General features: G+C 40.0%; 1 protein-coding gene across 2 annotated transcripts in view; it reads left to right on the forward strand.

Annotated features, from left to right (window-relative positions):
• Positions 1 to 20599, forward strand: part of LOC126332162 (uncharacterized) — a 137252-nt gene that overhangs the window by 62745 nt on the left and 53908 nt on the right. The window lies entirely within an intron of this gene.

Below are 20599 nucleotides of genomic sequence, written 5' to 3' on the forward strand. Positions count from 1 at the left end.
TCCGAATGAGAGACCAGTTTCTTGATACCGCCATTGTAGAATGCCTGACTTTGTTAAAAGAGCCAAAACGTTAGTTCTGCCTGCACTGCCTCATCACTGTCAATGCGAATTCGTTGAATGTGTCTTTAAAGTTCTGTAACGAAATGAAAATCGGATGAGGCCAACCAGGGAGCGTATGGAGAATGAACGATGACTTGAGCCCAAGGTGTGCGACTGTTGCAGATATCCTCATGCTAAAAGAAAGCGTGCTCCATGTTTGGAAGGTCCCTTCCATATTTTCAGCTTTATAATGTATTCCACAACGCTGCTTCTGGTCGCCGGCATAGCATTGTTGCACACAGCCATTCTACACGTTGCGTTTAGGGGACCTATACCAGCAGAGGATTGCAACTTGGGGCAGAGAAATGTACAAGTCGACCAAGTAATATGCATGGCATGTAATACAGCAACTGGTACTCTGAATACAATGTAAAGTCGGTAAGCATACCTTTTAGTACGCCCTCGCACATCACCTCTTTATCAGTAATATATTATTTCTTATCAAGTGCGGAACCATTTTGCACAGTAACTGTTAATTTCATTGATTGAAGAGATTTCTCGATTTACAGACACTGACTTATGAATGTAAGTTATTAACAATTTAGTGAACATGTGTATACACCTGCAACCGTACTTGTACCATTGGGTCAATATGATTGCATAAGCAGTTGGAAACATATCACATTTGTTTTCAAACGTATTATTTTGGGACCTCATGCCTTTGTCCCTCACAGTCCTGATTTTCCAAAGAAGTTTGGTTCAGTTTTATATTTACACCAAACCACTATTTAAGATTGGTGTTTCCACTGAGGATACTTGGGTCAATATGACACCAATCTCAATTTCTTTTCATATCTTGAATGTAGCATCTCAGACACTGGGAATGTGACTTTCGTTGGAACAGTTGTAATTGGGAATAAAAAATAATCAGTTTTATGTTTTATAATTTCTGATAACCAGCCATCACAGGCGAAGAACGCTAGAAAGTAGAAATTTCGCTTGATAGAGCAAATGGTAGGCTACACGATCGCTAACAGACATGAAAAACTTCGTGAATCGTGCTAACACGATATAATCTATTACAATGCCCCTAATTGTACCGGAATTTATTAACAGGTAAGCAAGACCATTGCCTTTGTAGTTGTTCTCTCTTCGTTATTGGTACAGTTTTCCTTCCTATTTACACTTACCGGATATCGAACACAGATCGGACGACATATAGATAACTAATAGAAGACGCCACCCCTAGATCAGAGGCGCATTTTTGCTTTGGAATACACTTGTGTAAACTTGATGCAAAACGTTTGTTATTTAAATCGTTATCGATGGAATAGCATGCTATCCAGAAACATAGTCGTAATCAAGTCCTCGATGTTTACTTGAGATTCGGAAAAAATGGCATAGCCTGAGAGGAAAACGTCTTATACAGTTATCGTCCAGCTAACGTGAGTACAATGCGTATTTTTGAATCTTTTATGGAACCCACCCGTGTCTGGACACCAAAAGAATACAGAAAAGTTGTGATTAAAATCCCACACAAAGTGTGCAAAAAAATTCGGGAAACATAATAGTGACAGAAAAACGTTTTTAAATCACCGTTGGTTAAACGTAGAGAATTAAAGATTACTCGCACAAAATGGCGGAAATGTGTCGGCGTAACGAATCAAATATGTCCACCCGCGTCATAACGCTAGAAGCTACATTCTGGGACTCGGCCAGGACGGGCCACAATTTTCCTTCTAGCGTTATGTGTGCCCATTAGACAATCATCGGCCATGACACCGACACATTTTTGCGATTTTAAGTGATGTAGTTTCACGGACTGTGGGGCATCTTCGGTGTCACTTTATGATCTTCATTAGAAAGAACGGGTTGTTGTGCAATAAACGCACCTTAAATACAGGGACACCAGATTTTTGCTAAGCTTTGTCTCCGTGACCGCTTATTGTCACTATGTCCCACTGGCATTGCACTGTAAACGGGAGAAAATTAAGTAGTGATCTGTAGGCCAAAGGTATAAAGCACGATAGCAGATTGTGCCACCATACTGACTTGCTGATGTGTTTTGCTGTGATGGACTCAATGTAGACAACGGAACAGCTCTGATGCCTGGATGCCTCCATGGTATAACATGTTTAAGATCCTAACAAGAAAGAGAAACGGTAAGTCCAAAGCATATTCTCTTTAAGTTTGTTGCAACTGCTTCAGAAAACCAAACAAATAACAATGATGCGAACTGCCCTTTTCATGTACAGGAGAGTTATTTGTAGAGGCATAAGAATCCCACAGGTTTTCAATACAGTTTTTTTTTCTTTTTTACTTTGACTGGTACGGAAAGGCAGCAATTCATCCCTCTGGAAAATATGGAAATTTTCATTCGAGTACCAGTTAAGTGAGAGTGAGGCAGAGGGATTTCTAATATCTTTGAACACATTTAATACTCTAGAGCGTACTGTTCATGCCAGGAAAAACGAAGATGTCAAATTGGCAGCCAAATATCAGGATAAGTGGTAATGGCGGCGGAGGAAGTCGTAATTGCATATATTTTTGGGATATAACTTACAATTCCTACAATCGCTCTCCTACAGAAAGGTGAATCTTACGATGCTTTGGAGCAGGACTCAGGGAAAATAAACAATTTTCACTTTAATCCCTAGATAATAACGCTCAGACAGAAGCATGGAGATCTCACGGGACTTAAGAAAGGGATAGATACTTTATTTGAGATTCTATATTTCTGGTCCAAAATATTTATAGTCCATGTTCCACTTCCATACATGGCTACACTCCAGACAAATACTTTCAGAAACGGCTACTTGACACTTAAATCTATAGGCTGGATGGTAACAAGTTTCTCTTCTTCAGAAACGCTTTTCTTGCCATTGCCACTCTACATTTTATATCCTCTCTACTTCGACTGTCATCAGTTATTTTGCTCCCCAAATAGCAAAACTTCTTTACTACTTTAAGTGTGTCTCATTTCCTAATGTAATTCCCTCAGCATCACCCGACTCAATTCGACTGCATTCCATTATCGTCGTTTTGCTTTTGTTGATGTTCATCTTATATCATCCTTTCAAGACACTATCCATTCCGTTCAACTGCTCTTCCAGGTCCTTTGCTGTTTCTGACAGAATTACAATGTCATCGGCGAACCTTAAAGTTTTCATTTATTCTCCATGGATTTTAATACCTACTCCGAATTTTTCTTTTGTTTCCTTTACTGCTTGCTCAATATACAGATTGAATATCATCGGGGTGAGGCTACAACCCTATCTCACTCCCTTCCCAACTACTGCTTCCCTCGACTCTTATAACTGCCATGTGGTTTCTTTACAAATTGTAAATAGCCTTTCGCTCCCTGTATTTTACCCCTGCCACATTTATAATTTGAAAGAGAGTATTCCACTCAACATTGTCAAAAGCTTTCTCTAAGTCTACAAATGCTAGAAACGTAGGCTTGACTTTCCTTATTCTAGCTTCTAAAATAAGTCGTAGGGTCAGCGTTGCCTCTCGTGTTCAAACATTTCTACGGAATCCTAACTGATCTTCCCCGAGGTCGGCTTCTACTAGTTTTTCCATTCGCCTGTAAAGAATTCGTGTTAGAATTTTGCAGCTGTGACTTATTAAACTGATCGGTAATTTTCGCATCTGTCAACATCTGATTTCTTTGGGATTTGAATTATTATATACTTTTTGAAGTCTGAGGGTATTTCGCCTGTCTCATACATCTTGCTCACCAGATGGCAGAGTTTTGTCAGGACTGGCTCTCCCAAGGCTGTCAGCAGTTCTAATGGAATGTTGTCTACTCCCATGGCCTTGTTTCGTCTTAGATCTTGCAGTGCTCTATCAAACTCTTCACGCAGTATCATATCTCCCATTTCATCTTCATCTACATCCTCTTCCATTTCCATAATATTGCCCTCAAGTACCTCGCCATTGTATAGATCCTCTATATACTCCTTCCACATTTCTGCTTTCCCTTCTTTGCTTAGAACTGGGTTTCCACCTGAGCTCTTGATAGTCATTCAAGTGGTACTCTTTTCTCCAAAGGTCTCTTTGATTTTCTTGTAGGCAGCATCTATCTTACCCCTAGTGAGATAAGCCTATACATCCTTACATTTGTACTCTAGCCATACCTGCTTAGCCATTTTGCACTTCCTGTCGATGTCATTTTTGAGACGTTTGTATTCATTTTTGACTGCTTCATTTACTTCTTTTCATCAATTAAATTCAATATTTCTTCTGTTACCCAAGGGTTTCTACAAGGACCTGTTTTTTTACCTACTTGATCCTCTGCTGTCTTCTCTACTTCATCCCTCAAAGCTACACATTCTACTTCTACTGTATTTCTTTCCCCCATTCCTGTCAATTGTTCCCTTGTGCTCTCCCTGAACTCTGTACAACCTCTGTTTTAGCCAGTTTATCCAGATCCCATCTCCTTAAATTCCCACCTTTTTGCAATTTCTTCAGTTTTAATCAAGAGTTCATAACCAACAGAATGTGGTCAGAGTCCACATCTACCCCTGTAAATGTCTTAACGATTTAAAACCTGGTTCCTAAATCTCTGTCTTACCATTATATAATATATCTGAAACTGTCAGTATCTCCAGGCTGTTCCCATGTATACAACCTTCTTTTATGATTCATGAACCAAATGTTAGCTATGATTAAGTTGTGCTCTGTGCAGAATTCTACCAGGCAGCTTCCTCCTTCATTTCTTCCCCCCAATCCATATTCACCTACTGCGTTTCCTTCTCTCCCTTTTCCTACCACCGAATTCCAGCCACACATGACTATTAAAATTTCGTCTCCCTTCACTATGTGACTAATTTCTTTTATTTCATAATACATTTCTTCAATTTCTTCGTCATCTGCGGAGTTAGTTGGCATATATACTTGTACTACTGTAGTAGGCGTGGGCTTCGTGTCTATCTTGGCCGCAATAATGTGTTCACTATGCTGTTTGTGGTAGCTTACCGAAATCCTATTTTTTTATTCATTATTAAACCTACTCCTGCATTACCCCCATTTGATTTTCTATTTATAACCATGTATTCACCTGAACAAAAGTCTTGTTCCTCCTGCAACCGAACTTCAATAATTCCCACTATATCTAACTTTAACCTATCCATTTCCCTTTTCAAATTTTCTAACCTACCTGCCCAATTAAGGGATCTGACATTCCACGCTCCGATCCGTAGAACGCCAGTTTTCTTTCTCCTGATAACGACGTCTTTTGAGTAGTCCACGCCCGAAGATCCAAATGGGGGACAATTTTAACTCCGGACTATTTTACCCAAGAGTACGCCATCATCATTTAATCATACAGTAAAGTTGCATGCTCTCGGGCAAAATGACAGCTGTAGTTTCCCCTTGCTGCTTTCAGCCGTTCTCAGTACCAGCACAGCAAGGCCGTTTTGGTTAGTGTTGAAACGTCCCCTTTGAACAATTATACATGACTGTGCTTAAACTGACACACAATATTTTTAGCGCAACGCAATCTGACCTTTAATAATCCCTACAAAACAATGGCCCTGACTAACATTAACCTATACCTTTCGCAAATCACTTAACTCACAAAAATCTTCGTTACTCGAACTACTGCGAGCGCCATTACTGAAGGCACTAACTACTGATAGGCACAGTTAGCAAAAGAAAGATTTTGATAGAGAACAAACAATGTATTTACCTTTATAGTGTTCAAAAGTCATTATATATATATAGCAGTTCATGACATCCACTCTTGCAAATGTACTGTTTCTGATGGACACACGTCCAGATCAACCGCTCTCAAAAATCCGCCATCTCACTTCCCCATATCCACCACTGCTGGCGGCTCACCTCCAACTGCGCAACGCTACGCGCTGTTAACATCCAGCTGCCCAACCCTGCAATATCAAAGAACAATGCAAACCAGCCACAGACTGCACACAGCACAGCCAGTGATTTTCATACAGAGCGCTACGTGGCGTTACTAATAAGAAAACCTAAAGAGCCTACTTACATAGCCCCCATGCTACCCACAAAAAATTTTACAATTTGTTTTGGGCAGTGGCCAATAATGATTTGATAAAATTTTTCATAATTACAATAACAAAGATATCAAATGCACACACTTATTGATACAATGTTGGTCAAAAGCTAAAGTATTCTCACAGTCCATAAAGACAGTCCTGATGGTTCATCATAGTAAAATTGCAGTGTTTTCTCAAAGTCTGAGCAGTAAAAGAGAATGCACACGCAATTAGTAGATTTCCATGCAGTCTTTAAGAAGTCGTGTTGTCCTTCCAACGGAAAGACAGTGCTGACCCTTGACATGCAGACAGGTAATGTGCCACAACAGAGCAAACCCACTGCAGGGTCAGTCGAAGTTTTGAGGAATATTGGTAGGTAGGTCATCACAGAGCAGACCCACCGTAGTCCTGGTAGAGTATGGTATTGCTGGGCCACGAGAGGTGCAGACCCACTGCAGTCCTTATAGATATAACGGTATTGGTGGGCCATCAAAGATGCAGATCCACTATAGTCCTTGTAGGGACGGCCAGCAGCCATCTATTGCGACTCTTCAGGTGCACAATCACCATCGAAGAGTCTTTCGGACAATGTAGCAAGTCCATAAACCACCACATGTGCACTCACACAGTTTTTGGAATTGTCCTTAGAACCAGCAGTGCTGTTAACCAGTCCCTTGCTGAATTATCAACACACTTGCAAACACTAACAGTCCCTTTTTTCACATATTGTGCATATACTATGACCAACAGAAATATCTACAGTGAAATGAATATTTACAAGTTACTTAATTTGATGAACTGGTAATGTCTAAACTTCTTTACAAAGTAAATAGCATATTATCTGAAAAATTCTACAACGTAATTCTCATCAGAAAACACATAAAGCCAGGAAGAATACAAATACACAAGGGTACACAAACACATATTTCAATAATACAAAAGGAAAGGACAGGGTTTGCTTTACCGCAGTATTTTGCAAACACAATTTTCTTTACTTACTGGAGATCTCCCTTCATTCATCATTATTCCCAAACAGTCCTCTCTATACCTGCTTTCTGTATTCTATTCATATTTCTTTCAAAACAATTATTTCTCAGTGACCAATACTCATTTTGGCCCAAATCTTTTTCATATAACTTCTCAATGCACTCTTTCCCTACTCTCAATAGTTAGTTTCTTATATAGTCTACCCCCTCTTAAGCTAACTTAAATCTATTGAGGTCAGATACATATATACTAAGGACCAAGGCAATGCAGGAGCACAAAGCAATTAACACAAACAGCAATGACAAAAAATGCAAATTGGCAAAGCAAGCAGCAGTATATATAAATTATCAAAGCAATTGCTATATTACAACTAATATAAGGCAATGAGCAGCAAACAAGAAAAATAAATCAGTAGTAAAACTGGCTTAACAGAGCAATGCAAAGTGAAATTTAGTAGCACTTTGCACAGCAAACAGAAGCAGCAAATGCAATAACTTGTATCTAAACATGACATAGCTCAAGCAGAAAAAAATAGTACACTAAAGACAACAATGCAGATAAGGGAAATGTATATTCACATCATAATGTCTATGTAATTAAAGTGATGCACCACAATAACTTATTCTACAAAGAATTGCCAAGTACTTAAAAAGAAAATTCCATATGCAATTCCTGTGAAGGGAAATGTCTTTTTGTGCTCCTTCTTTTTTTTTTTTTAAGTACATCATAAAGTTATTATTTGCTGGATTTGTAGACATAAAATATTTATATTAGTACATCTATAAAATTTTATTTTAACCACCGTTGCAGTGCAGCTAGAAACTAGATATTAAACAAAATAGGCAAAGCAAGGTGTGAAAAGTCATTCACTACCCATATGGCATTTCATAATGCAGTAAATAATCTTTCAACTAGCAAGACAATAGACGTGAAATGTTTCTCATCATTTCATTTCAGTAAATATCATAAATTAAGAACTCCACAGTGTAATCATATGTTTTCTACAAAGAAATGTCAATAGCGAGGATAATGGCCTCTTTTTCTTCTCCACCAGTGCCTATGAAAGGCACACACTAATGGCTTTTTTCCAGGCGAATGTTGCGCAGCTGGGTGCCCACGACGCATTTCGTGAAGGTGGTCACTTGACTTTCTTACCGAAATATTTACGACACCATTTTGCACTACAGTGACAGTCGCATGTAAAAATTTCACAGGTCGAGAATTTGCGTTGCAAATCTGTAAAAACAAAATCCTATAAATGTAACAGTGTCCAAAAATTTTCGCCGGCATTGCGATACATTCACGCACTTGCACACATTTCATAACTCTGAAAGTACGATTATTGGTTTCCAATATCCTTTTTCACAAACCAGAGTCCCTAACCACTAATCATTACTCTTTACCTTATTACACATATACACATTCCTCGACACGTCAATCTTGCGTCGACACTTCAATATTTCATCACAATAAATACATAGCATAATTAAATTCCTCATATAGCATCAGCTTATTGATCATAAACATACCTCAACAGTATAATACACATTGTCATCGTAATTATAACATCATAAAACCTCAGGCAAATCTCAAAATCGTTGTAGCTTTCTGCAATAATTTCAAAACCTAAAAAGACTTCTCTGCTCATTTCCACCTCAAATGTACTTTAAAATCATAATCCCATACCAAACACATCATTCAAAACTCTCATAGTATCACAATGGCTCCGAAAAAATATGAAGGGTTCACACAGTACAGACAAAATACAATTTCATAAGTGTGAAGTTTTCCAACGGTGTAATTGTGTAAACATGTGTCACTGATGTAGTAAAAAAAAAAAAGTTTGTTTCTCTGTTAAATAATCAGATAAGTGTGTAATTCTGTGTTAGAGGAATATGGTACCGATGTGTAAAGTTGTGTAAGGAAATACCATATTAGCTAGAGCTCCTTGTGCTTGCCAAACACATGGGACCCAAAGTAAGCGTTTACCCCCCTGAGGATTAATGTAATTATACCTTCAGGTGTTACAGATTACAGCAATGGAATGAAATGTATCACGGAAAACCTTTGTATCATTGTCATTCAAAAATCTTTAAAAATAAATGTTTTAAGTACAAAATTAATCACTCAAATACGTGTACTGTAGCGCTGAACTGTGCGTCTTGTAGTAAGATAATTTCTGTGGCAGTGTCGTAGTTATCGTCCTCTGAAAGCTAAGTTCTGCAGAAGTCAATGTACTTGCCTCATGATAAACAAACGTGAAATGCTTTGCGTATAGATATCTTAGCTATTACGCTTACTGCCATGATGAAGAAAGTACTGTGCTGTAACGTATTGTTGTGCTACGGAAAAGGCTGTCTCATTGTATCTATACCACAAAAGTTACTACTAAAACATGTTTTCCTTTCCAGAAGAATTCAGAAAACTGTGCAGATATAAAACAGAAACACCGCAAAAGCAACATTGTAAATTGTCACTCATTAGTAGCGTAGTGACAAAATCGTGTAGCTGTCACATAAACTAACCACTGTGTCATCTGGTATCTCACAGAAAGTACTTTAAATCCAGAATGTATTTTCAAGTAAACCAAAATGTTGCATTAAAATCTCATTAGTAGTACCAGTATATGTTCTAAGTATGTAAGCCTGATAGTCGTTACGTAATCGTGCAACTAACAAGCAAGAATGTAGAAATAACAACACTATGTCGGCTGTTCACTATAACAATGCATTCGTAATATCTGTTTAAAAATGTTCCCTACGTTCTTGACTGCATAGTTAACTTTAAAACTTGTTGCATGTTAACAGTTTCTAAGTGTAACAAGGCATACTAGTAACGTGAGGTTAAAATGTTTACGGCAAAGACAAAGTTAAAAAGCAGATTATCTTTCAATAAACGATTTTACATGTTAAATGCGGTGCAAGCCTTTACTCTTCCTACTATGCAGAGCTCCAGCTTCAATAGAATTATCGTGTGGTATATGGTACATCGGCATAGAATGCTCAACTTTTTGTCAAGGTTAGCGTCTATGTTATTTTTCTCTGAGCCAGCCGGCGCACGTGGCTGCCTGCGGTGCGAGTCATTGTCTGCTATCTCTTTGTTGGCGTGCGTCGTTGTTGGGATTAGGAGACCTAACTTCTACAAATTCACCTTGCCGAGAGAGCCCAGCCCTGTTTGAATCCCGCCAGTTCTCATGAAATTCAGGTCTGTCGTTATGATTATATCGTCTGTCGTCATGTCGGTAGTTCCTGTAGTTTCTTTCTTGTCGGTTAAGTGGTGGAGAATTCGTCCCTGAATCTTAATTGCGGGCTGAATTGTTGCGTCTGACGTTAATCTGTCTCCCTTGATAATAATTATTTTGGTTCCAATATTGTCTGTTTCTCTGATTGTCTCTGTGATAGTCACTACTGCGGAGAGGTGATCTTTCTCTGTAACTATTATTCTGCCAACGGTTGTCATATCGGTGGTGTCTGTTTTGGTCACGATTTGTGTTGTGAGAATAGCCTTGTGATGTCCAGTTATTATATGTTTCATCTTGGAATTGCGACGGATGTGACCTGTAATTGTTGTATTCCTGTTTTCCCGTTCCGCGATTGTCAGAGTCAATTTCTAATTATTGTAAGAGTCCCTGAAAAGTTTCACTGTCGTCTTTGCAACGTCCTGCCAAAACGTTCAGGTAATTTGATTAAGCAAATGCGGATGAGTTCTGAGGGGCTGTATGGCTTTGACAGGTACTGATTCTCGTGCAACATGTCTTTAAAATATTTCACAAGACTGGAAAATACAGATTGTTCGAAATGTTTCATCATTATGATGCTATGTTTTACTCGCTCTTGTGTTGCTTGAGGCCAGAGGAAGGCATGATAAAATTCTCCTTCACTGTGACAATCGTGAATGACCACCGCATAAAAAACAAATGGCTCTAAGCACTATGGGACTTAACATCTATGGTCATCAGTCCCCTAGAACTTAGAACTACTTAAACCTAACTAACCTAAGGACATCACACAACACGCAGTCATGACGACGCAGAGAAAATGACCGATCGCATTATTTCAGCTGGTTCATCTCTAGTTAGCTACACATAAATTCGAATCTGTGCTCTAATGACCAGTTGGGAGGGAAAAAATGAGAGAATTGATGGAGCCACGCTTGTGGTTGAATGTCGTTGCCAGAATTCTTAAATGTTTTGAATTTACGTGTAGTAATGAACTGCTTGTTGTCAAAATCATCGTGTCGGCGAGTAGCATATCGGTCATTGTTACGTCGTGTTGGCGGTTCCATCTCAAAATTCGGTGCACCTTGCCAGTTTCTTTCATAATTTCCGAAATGCCCTGTGTTATTATTTTGTGGCTTTTCTGAATTTCTAAGTCCCTCTTCCCGTACTGGAGCGCGAGTGTCCTCTGAAATATGAAATTTTTGTATTACTTGTGCCAACTGATCTTGTACTTTCCGGATTTCTCTTTGGTGTTGCGTATTAATTTGATTCTGATTTTGTTTTTATTTCCTAATTTCGTCGTACTCTTCTGTGTCAGTGATGGCTACAGGTCTTGTGTCATTCAGATCATTATCTACCTTTGCAGATAAGTTAGTGAACTGATCCGAAAGTTCGGCTACTTTCTCCGATAGTGTACTTATTTCCTCAGTGCGTTTTTCTGAACCAAGTTTCAGAGTGTCTATTTGTGTTGAAATCGTATCTAATGTGTCCTTTAAGTTTTCCTGAGTTTTTGCAAGTAGCCCACAAGGTCTCATGATTTTCATGAACAATGGTTTGCAGTTCTTTTATGGCTGCTTTGTGATTCTGTAATGCATTTTCATGCCGCGAAAAAATAGGTTGGAAATGCTCACAAATTTGAGTTTTTACGTCATTACAGACTTTTTGACATTTCGATTCGATTTTGTATAGCTCAGTAATTAAATCATCACGTGTTTGTTCAAGCGTATGTTCCACTGAGTCTAACTTTTGAAGCTGTTGTTCCATTGCGTCTAACTGTTGCTGTGTTTGTCTCTGGTGTTGTTGCATTGTGTTTAACGTTTGAAGATTTTGTTCACTTGTGTCTAGTTTTTGAAGATTTAGTATCTTTTGTAGCCTTTGTCCAATTTGTTGCATTAACTGTAATAACAATGCACTGGTATCTGAAACATGTTCCTTAGTGCTTTTCGGCAGTGATGTTGCACCGGCAACATTCACATTTTGATAAGCAGAAAATGTGTCTTGACTTATTTGAGAAAATGGTGAGGACCCAAAACCTGAATCTGCAGTATTTGCAAGATTGTGTCCTGTAATTCCCGATTCCTGAGACGGGCTGCAGCCGACCGATCGATCGATAATGCTGACCTGTTCACTAATTGTTTCACTGTGTACACCATTGTTTGGCGCCCGCTCCATTTCCCTACGCACAATTACCAAATTACTATGTTGAACATTAGTTAATTCATTGCACGGTGGCTCTAACACACTGATTTCGTTTTCACTGTCATTTCTCAGTTTACTTTGGAGCCTAGTATTACGTTTTTCCCACGCCATAATTGCCACAATATTTCACACGATAGCACAAAAAAGCACAATTTGAAAAGCAAAAATAAGAAAACACATTAACATAGCATTGAAAATAATATCTCGTTAATTGCAAGCGCAGCTGCGAAATACTTGGTGCAAATCTTCATGCATGCCACAACTGTTTTACTGTACAAGAATGAAAAACTACAACTACAAAGGAAATTCTCTGTATAATTACGCGCTAGCAATAAGCAAAAGCTACACTAATTACACAAACTACAAGAAAAAAATCAGAAGATTCCTGTGAGGTATCCTCTGCTAAGGGTCGACATATGAAAAGTCCCCTTTGACTGTGCTTAAACTGACACACACAATATTTTTAGCTTAACGCAATTTGACTTTTAATAATCCCTACAAAAGACTGGCCCTGACTGACATTAACCTATACCTTTCACAAATCACTTACCTCACAAAAATCTTCGTTACTCGAACTACTGCAATACGGCGAGAGCCACTACTGCCAGTTAAATAAAAGATTCAAACCACTGAAGGCACTAACTACTGATAGGCACAGTTAGCAAAAGAAATATTTTGATAGAGAACAAACAATGTATTTACCTTAATAGTGTTCAAAAGTCATAATGAATATAGCAGTATATGCCATCCATTCTTACAAATGTACTGTTTCTGATGGACAAACGTCCAGATCATCCGCTCTCAAAAATCTGCCATCTCACTTCCCCACATCCACCACTGCTGGCGGCTCACCTCCAACTGCGCAACGCTACACGCTGTTAACATCCAGCTGCCCAACACTACAGTAGGGAACAACAATGCAAAGCAGCCACAGACTGCACACAGCACAGCCAGTGATTTTCATACAGAGCGCTACGTGGCGTTACCAATAAGAAAACCTAAACAGCCTACTTATAGTGTTACAAGGCCAGATCAATCAACCAGACTGTTGCCCCTGCATTTACTGAAAAGGCTGCTGCCCCTTTTCAGGAACCACACGTCTGTCTGGCCTCTCAACAGATACCTCTCCGTTGTGGTTTCACCTACAGTACGGCTATCTGTATCGCTGAGGCACGCAAGCTTCCCAACCAACGGCAATGTCCATGGTTCATGGGGGTCGCTCTACCCGGTATAGGTTTGCAATTGTCTGCTGCCGCGGTGTGACGTTTGACTATCAGGAGGCGTCGCAGTGTGCTCATCTGAGAATTGACTATCGGCGTGCCGCTAAAGATTTCTTTGAGCAGTTACGTCACAAAATTGAAAATAAACCTGGCAGATGACAGAGGCAAGCCAACAAACAGTGTGGATGACGATGAAGACATAATTGTCAAGTCATACGCACTACGTTAGACAACGGGAACAGGCAGACCCGATTCGCGAATGGAGAGAACGGCAGACGAGGATAGTGTGCGTGACGTTTCAGCACAGCAATCATCGTCACAGCCAGCGGGAGATTTTTCGATGGTTGAAATGATGAGAATTTTTCTTCAAGAAAGAGAACACGACAAACTCCAAAGGGAAACTTATAAATTACAGAAACAACGTGACAGAGAACAAACGGAACAGAGCTAAACTGGCTTGATCTAAATACCACCACTGGTAATCTGACCTCTCTTACTGTTACAATGAAAGCTCACTTAGATAGTGTTGATACCAACTTAGAGGCAAGAATAAGGACAATCACGGTGGAATGTATCTCGGAATTAAGTACTAAAGTTAATTAAAGGGTAGAAGGCTCTCTGCAGAAGGTTGAGGCATGTGAGAGCGCAGTAGGTAACATGTACTAAGACTTCAAAGTACAAGTCGAAAGCTGCCAGGCAGTTACACGGAAGTTTCAAAGAAGTCGGCTGATGTTGGAACTAAAGTAAAAATGCCTGCAGACAACGTCATCACTCTGCAAGGCCAGGTCAAGTACCTGACACAGGTGCTATCCGACAATAACACTGAAAAGAGGTAACAGTTCAGTAGAATCGTGATGCAAATTCGAGAGATTTAGCATGGGCAGTGACTTGCTGGGGGAATTCTATTACTCGTGGCAATTAGGTTTGATTCAAATGCTATAACTTGAGGCTGGAAGATACGTTAGAATATAATAAGTAAGCGATACTCTGGCGAAAGGAGAGTTGAGAGGTTTGCTCTGTACCTCTTCTTCCAAGTGTTGTGGACAAACACTTTAACAACCTCTGACATATGTCTCATGAAGTGGCTGCAACGTGAAAATTAGGGCCTAATACGAAAGTTTTTACAGAGAGACAATCAGTAGCAGATTCTTTCTTAGGCTTTCCTAAAAAAATTTTTAAAAAATCAGCTTGTCTTGATCATCCTTGAGCAAATATGTGTTGGTGGCAGCAGAATACTTTTGCAGTTAGCTTCAAACGTCACTTCTGCATAATGTTTCTTGGAAAGAGCACAGCCTGGACAATCTACTCTAGGATGAATTTGTTTTCATTGCGCCATGGCCATTGGCAGGAATGGTCATGATGCATCAGACTGTAAGCCGTAGCTTAGCTTCTAGCAACTTGCGGGTACTACGAAAGGATCCAGGTAGTTTGCTCCTGGGCTCAGATCTGTCATCAAGTCCTGGCGCCGGCGCTCATAGCGGCCTCTGCATGGCTGAATAGTGATCTAGAAAGTATGCTGGCTGGGTAGCAACGGAGGTGGTTGTGTGTGATGCATGTATTCTCCGATTCTTACATGAAAATTTGAGAGGATTCATTACGGTGAGTGCGTTGACGTTTCTTCCCCCATGTAAACTGATCAATTGACGGCTGGGAAGTCGCATGGACGGCCTCTCTAGCCACAGGACACCTGTTACTGCTGACACGTGAACACTTGGAGATGGGCCTGTAACTTCTGTCACAGCTGGTGCGGCCGTGACTCCTGACACTCCTGCATCAGGAGTCATGGGGGGGTGGACTGTATTCTCTAATGTCAGTGCTTACAAGACCTTGAATATACTTAGCAATACAATTTATTTCTGGTGGAAATTTAATTACTTGTTCTCACTTGAATCTCTTTGTGTACTGTCAGTAACAGGCCTGGGTAACTGGTACGCCTACCTGTGGGACGAGGAGATTGTGGGGGTGGAGGGGCGGAGTAGGAGTGGTCATAAGATTGTTTCTAAGATGCTTAAATGGCTCTGAGCACTATGGCACCAAACATCTGTAACCATCAGTCCCCTAGAACTTAGAACTACTTAAACCTAACTAACCTAAGGACATCACACACATCCATGCCCGAGGCAGAATTCGAACCTGCGACCGTAGCTGTAGCACAGTTATGGACTGAGCGCCTAGAACCGCTAGACCACCGCGGTCGATCTCTAAGATGCTTAGCCTGTATGCACACATTCAGGTGAGAACATATGCAGCTGCCACCAGTCTCTCCTGGTGAGAAATTTTAGGCCCCATTATTGTAGCAGTTATGTTATTTCAATGATTTTTTCAACTCTTAGCGTGTATGTTTCATTATGGCCTGTCGTTAATAAGGGATGGTTTTTTATGACAGTTTCGATGTGTAATTAGAGCAGTGACGCGTTTTCCAATATTTGTGGTTGTGTGTATTGGCATTCCAACACGTCAGTAATTCTTTGCTGACCTTTCCCTTCTTACCATGTAGATTTAAGCAAGTTCCATAGCAGTTATACACTTGCAGATCAGTAGGAAGCAACTGTTCCTACACTTCAGCGACAGTTGACTATCCTGTCCGTTCCTACCACTTATGCGTGTGTCTGTATACAACTTCCCCTGCAGGTATACAGTTCCAGATCGGTAGGAGGCAGTTATTCTGGCAGTCGCCTTAGGACAGTTCTCCATCAACTTCGGGTGGTAATGAGGACTCGACCTTACAGCAAAGTGAATGTTTTTCTAGAAAGGGGAGCAAAAGCAATTTCCAGCCTACTCAGTTGAGCCCATACACCGAGATGAGAACCTCTGCTTCCTTCAATCTGTAGTTGTGTAATAGGACAAAGTTGTCTCATGCGCCCTGAACTGACTGGCCATTGCAAAAAACACAAGCGGCACACTGCTGAAAAGTATTCCCCCTGAGCTCATATATTTTCATTTACTTCCATCCCTTTTGTAGGAGGCTAAGGATGCAGTCCTGAAGCATATGCTTACAGGGAATCCTCTCTGTCGAACTCCAACACCTCGTTAACTGAACACATTTCCCACCAAAAGTCAAGACAGTACCTCCCACTCTAGCCTTCTTCCTGCCCATTCACAAATGGTGGAAGAGGTGGGGTGGGGAATACTGTGGACCAGAGTAGTCACTCTTCAAATCTGAGGCAACATACATATATTATTTGGAAATTTTGGGGTGGGGAGGTTGGAATCGATTGATGCTGGCAATCCAACACCCTCAAAAATAAAGTAAGTAAATAAAGTAACTAAATTACGTCCCTCTTACAGAATAGAGTGAGTTTTTTTCCACCAACATCCTGATGGGATGCCTGGTGGTGTCCCAGGAGGGTGGGGGGAGAACATTGTAAAAGTGACTCTGAACTGAACTGGGGAAGGATGACAAAAAAACGTGTCTCTATTCCCAGAGGCTGTGAGAGGAGAACAGAGAGGGGCTTGCGTGGTGGTTCCTCAGAAGGATAAATTCTCCTTGAGGGGCCATAAATCAACTCTAAGGGTTCATAAATAATTTAGCATAACTATAGGTTAAGAGGAAGGGGTGAAGAATAATTTACCCCGGATTTTATATTTGATTCTGAATGTATGCAACCTGCACAAACAAAATTGCCTAGGTTTAGCTTTATCCCACTACACTGTCAATGGCATTTGCAACTTAATTTGCAATCTGAAGTACTGTGTACGTGGCCGTTACTGCCTGAACTGTACCGGAAATGTAGATGAAAACATAGACACACGACTCGATGCAATTTGTGAACATTAATTTTACGATACTACTATTGACTTTCACTGCTGATCCAGAGCGAAGAACATAGAGAAAAGTATGATACACATTTGCCAGCTCTGATCACGTATATCCTTACAGTGATATAATATCTATTGTAACAAATTCACATGATATGCTTGCTATTTAACCTGTGATGTAGGTACAGTAAATATTTTCCCAATGTGAAGGTGTTCCATCTTGGAAGCTAATAGTGAATAAATGTATTGTAAGATAGCAAAGTGTGTATCATGCATTGATGCAAGCATATCGATCCTGTAGACAGCTGCTTAAAAAACCTTTTTGATCAAAGGGATAAATGACTGTTTGAATCTTAGAGTACTGTATGCTATGAGGTGATATGAAGGTGTCTACCCAAGATGCTCATGGATCCATCTCTTTTACTTAAGTCATTTTTTGTTATTGCTATATCTATTTGAAAACATTCTTGTGTACTACCAATAACATTCCTTCCAGCACAATCTGTGTAAGGTGTTAAGTATATTTTTATGATTCCTTTGGACAACAGTTGCCAGAAACATTATTGCGATGGACGAGTAAGTGACGTCTGTTTGAGACACAACCAAACTACGCTGAGGCATCCTACTCGCGGTTTCGGGCATCAACCTCATTGTCCAGATGCTGTCCTTCACTATAGGTCCTGCAGCAGCCGACAACGGTCTCCTAGATCCGGTCCTTGGATCATTCTTGCGTCGTCTTCATCAGCAGAATCACTCGATAACATCTCCTAAATTTTAATACCCACTGTCATAAAATATGAACTGTAATCGTTTTTTAATTGTGCTTATGCTACACGTTATACTTTAATTACACCATGCTCCCTGTGTCAGAAAACGACTCAAAAATAAAGACAATGTCTAAAAACCTATTTATTTACACTGATTTGGTATAACAAATCAGGTTCAGATCAGTGGAATAGTGCACACCGAAAATTTTAATACATATGTTGAATGCCACTTATCCCTAGCATTCCTTTTTTTCTTTACATTAACTTATAACGATACATAAAAGGCTCAGCATCCAAACTGCGTTCCGGAAAGCATTTCCGATGGAGATAAATAGCTTTTGCAATGACTTGTATTGTCTTTCATAACGTAAAGTGTTAAAAAGCTTTTTTTTTCTCTCTGGCTTCCAGTTGATTTACAAACGATGTTCAATAACGAGTTAATTTTTCGACAAAAATGGTTATTGTACGTTCAGTTTACAGTGCCTGCTTGATTACGATTCGTTTACGTCGACTCTTCGAACTCCACGTTGCAGTGGGTGATGTAACGTTCATTGGTGCAACCGTGTTCTACGACACACAATGTATCGGTCATTCAGGACTGGTTTAAGGCCCAAGCGACACAAGCCGTGACGTATCAAGCTGAGAGGGGGTAGATGGGCGCCGAAGCGTCAGATTCGTGCACAGTGGGTACTGCACTTCTTACTAGAGAAGTCATTGTAATCTTCTTTTTGTGATAAAATATTACAATGTACTTATTTCTGTCTTCCTTGATGAATCTCGGTGCTAGAATGTTTCCCGCGCAGTTCCCCCCGTCTGAGGTTCGAGTCTTCCATCGGGAGTGCGTGTGTGTTTGTGTTGTCCTTAGTGTAAGTTAGTTTAAGTTAGATTAAGTAATGTGTAAGCTTAGGGACCGATGGCCTCAGTAGTTTGGTCCCATAAGACCTTACCACAAATTTCCAATTTTTTCCTAGAAGGCTGCATTCATTTCTGAAATAATGAAGCTGTTTGTATGTTTTTCGAACACTGGAATTAGGTTGAAGTACAGTAATTAGTTTCGTGAACTACGACAACGCGCTTCAAGCGCTCTATTGTCTTTTCATTTTAATATTTGAAAGTCGAACCCGCAATTTAGCTTTTTTGTATACGAAGTTCACTTGTTATTAGATTATTTAAACGATTTCTTTACATTTACAATTAATAACAACAGGGTTTCTAGATACCGAGCTCATTGCATTCCAGCGAGGATTTCTTAGCCTGCAGCTCATTGATGCATGACACTGAAATTAAAATCTAGTGTGTTACAGAATCGCTCAGGCGAGGTTCGCTCAGCGATAATACGGCGTGTTGCAAATAAATGTGGCTCGACACGTAGCCTGCCGCTGCAAGAGTCCTGTTTCCACTGGGTTGCTTCGATATGCGATACGATACGCATTGCGAGTCGTCATACTACAAGGAACAAGGCAGCACGAATCACGTTTCTTTTTCAGTTGCAATCATGAGCTGTTCTGAAGTGGTCGTTACTGTGGGTTAACATTATTTGAAGCACAAAAAACTGAGAAAGTAATGGAAGTCCTGGGTGGACATACACAACGCTATATGTATTTAACACTGTTCGGCTGTGATTTTTCGTGAGGCCTCTCCACACGAAAAATTCTACGAATTCTGCGGTATGAATCCAGACAGCTTTCGATTCAAGGAACTATTAGTGTCAGGCACTCTGACTAAGAGGGGACAGATTTCCGACTTCCTCTTCCTCTAGCCGAGAAGTTACTCATTACAGTCAAGTCAGTTGGCAAAATGTGTGAATTACATTAAATATGCCGCCATGAACAACTTACTTTTGTAAGACCTCTTATTATAGCATTTCATTCGTTGTGTCACATACATAAGTAATGGATACAATGCGCTTGAGAAGTAGTCAGGAGAAACATTACTGAGATCAGTCATCGCTGGTAGTGCAACAGTGGGTGCAACAGTGGTTGGTGAGCTCTGTGCAGAAAAGGAGTTTGAAGAAGTGAAGAAGCCCATGAACATAAGAAAAATCCGGGCGCGTCTTCCTCAGCTTCGTTCAGTTGCTCAAAATTTAGCTTTCAGTCTCTCTTACTTCTGAAATATAAAAGAGTAGAATGGAAATAATCAAATTAATATTATCGCCTGATGACTCCTGGTTCATTTGTATTTCAGTTAACTTGTACTGCAACATACAAAAGAAAAACACTAGGCAACACTGCTCTCCACACAGCAGGCTACTGCAAGCGGCAATAGCGTTGCATGTGAAGCGTAGGAACTCCACTCTTTGACGTTCTACCATAGCATTAGGTTGCCAAGGGCTTGAAGTGTCTACCTGCAGATAGTTTTTGTATGTACTAAGACTTTTAATTTTTATATCTCGCT

Source organism: Schistocerca gregaria, chromosome 2 (genome assembly GCF_023897955.1).
Source record: "Schistocerca gregaria isolate iqSchGreg1 chromosome 2, iqSchGreg1.2, whole genome shotgun sequence".
NCBI classification, from domain to species: Eukaryota; Metazoa; Arthropoda; class Insecta; order Orthoptera; family Acrididae; genus Schistocerca; species Schistocerca gregaria.